This window comes from Clarias gariepinus, chromosome 27 (assembly GCF_024256425.1).
Source record: "Clarias gariepinus isolate MV-2021 ecotype Netherlands chromosome 27, CGAR_prim_01v2, whole genome shotgun sequence".
In the NCBI taxonomy this organism is placed as follows: domain Eukaryota; kingdom Metazoa; phylum Chordata; class Actinopteri; order Siluriformes; family Clariidae; genus Clarias; species Clarias gariepinus.
The window spans coordinates 22,475,010-22,477,129 of NC_071126.1; the positions used below are offsets into that span (position 1 = coordinate 22,475,010).

At 32.5% G+C, this 2,120-nt stretch overlaps 1 long non-coding RNA gene across 1 annotated transcript; it reads right to left on the reverse strand.

Moving 5' to 3' along the window:
- Positions 1 to 725: 725 nt before the first annotated feature.
- On the reverse strand, positions 726 to 1,557 carry LOC128514882 (uncharacterized). Its single transcript, XR_008356573.1, has 3 exons — positions 1,253 to 1,557; positions 1,009 to 1,101; positions 726 to 773 (listed from the first exon to the last, which is right to left on the reverse strand). It is a non-coding gene; the product is annotated as an uncharacterized LOC128514882 (long non-coding RNA).
- Between the last annotated feature and the right edge of the window lie 563 nt (positions 1,558 to 2,120).

A 2,120-nucleotide genomic window follows, 5' to 3' on the forward strand; every position in this document is an offset into this window, starting at 1 on the left:
CAATTCTGACATTATTTCTCTTCATCTATTTTATTTTAACTTGTGCATAAACGTCTTGATGGCTCGTGTCTCTGGATGTTCTGGAGGATGAAGGTTTCTTAGCAAAACTCACAGCTGCATAGTTCAAGACATCTTCATCATCAGCCTGATAAAGAACAAGATACGTTTATAAAACAAAGTGGATTTAAATAGGAAATATAATGATTACATTGATATTCCGTAAATAATTATGTATTAAAATTCTCTGTACATTGTGGATTGTAGGTCAGATGTGTATTTATTTAACAGAACAGAATCACAATGAATAGAAGACTGGATTACCTGATTGGTGGGAGTTTGATGGTTGTTTGATGAAGCACCTGAACAATAATACACACAAGTAAAGTTTAAATGGAGAAAAGATTCACAAATTTTTTTTAGTTTCAACTTTATACAGTAATTCTATAAATAATAATAATAATCATTCTCAAAGTAAACAAACCTTTTCCTTGTTGTTTAAGTAAAACTCCAACCAGAGCCACAATTACAATAACAGATATTATATTGGAGGCTATTAAGGCAATAATCTGATAGAAATCTCCTGAAATGATCAAAACAAACAACTTGTAAACATATTGGATTTTTAATACCTAGAGAATGTTTGAATAAAAATTTTATTACCAGGTGAAATAAGGTGTATTTAATTAAAACTCTTACCCTGTTTATCGCCACTTTGTTGTTGTGTGTGTTGTTGTTAAGTGTTCCAGGTGTAGGACAGGGTTTCATCTCTTTACCTTTACCAGTGAAAATTTATTTAGTGATATAAACATTAACAGAACATTCTGTTATACAAAACAAAGTAAATAGTAAATTTTTCAGTTTTCTTTAATATTTCCATTTATGGGGACTTTTTACTTTAACTTTACAACATTTAAAAGAAAAAATATCTAAATTTCCACTCTTCCACAATATGTGACATCTGTTTTTTTTTTTTTACTTAGTGAAAAAAAAAATAGTTAAAACTCTGACCTTCTCCATCTCTGCTGTTTGAACCCTGGTGTGTAACAGAGTGTGTGTTCTTGTTAAGTGTTCCAGGTGTAGGACAGGGTTTCATCTCTTCACCTTTACAAATAAATTGGAAAAGCAGCAAATAAACAGAAATGATACTAAATATGAATAATGTGAAATATTCAACATTTAATGCACATGTACACATAATTCTGGTTAAAGTGTTGATCTGGAATTAGCAGGTTATCAGAGTAAAACTGTTTACCTTCAAACTGCAGACGTGTTCCAGATGTGAACTTTACTGTACTTCCATCCACATATCCACAGAAATATTCTCCTCCATCATCTTCTCTTATTTCATTAATGTTGAGATCAAACTTTGCTCCTTTACAGTAACACTGAAGCGGTTATCATTAAATCCCTCAAAAAATGTGTAGCCAGGAGTGCCAGCGTACGGTCTCGCCAAAACCTGAGGCACTTCTCCAAAACTCTGTCTGTACCAAACAAAACTATCTTTCTTTTGGACCCCACTAATGTTATACTCCATAGTTACATTTTCTCCAGGCTTTACTGTTTTCACTTGAAGCTCCTTGATGTCAGAAGTGTTTCCTGTAAAAAAAACAGTGTTTAATATTTAATTTTTATGAATTAGTAAAACATGTAAAATGACTATTTTAAGTTAAAGTTTAAAATGTTCCTCACCAGTTGTGCAGAGACAAAGCAGAGAGTAAAGAGCCACAAAGAGTGTGATCATCGTTCCTGTTTAGACAAAGTGATAGTGAGGTAATGAACTTGTGTGTTCAGTAGAAAACCAGGTCCAGACTCATGCCTGATTGGATGTTTTGAAGCTGTGGACTGATTTGATTGGTCCATTAGCTGTAATGAGATGTGAAGCTCACAGTGAATTCTTGTCTATTCTGATGCTGTGATGAGTCACATGTTTGTAATAAAATATATTTAAAATTAAATGTTTTAAAAAGTAAGGTCATGGTACAAGTTATGATATTTATCCATCACTGTGGTAATGAAAATAATGTTGAGGACAATAAACTAGCAAACAATGTGAATGAGAAATAAACATTAACACCACATGACAAAAAGACATCGGCAGAAAATGCACGTCCGTGTGTGTG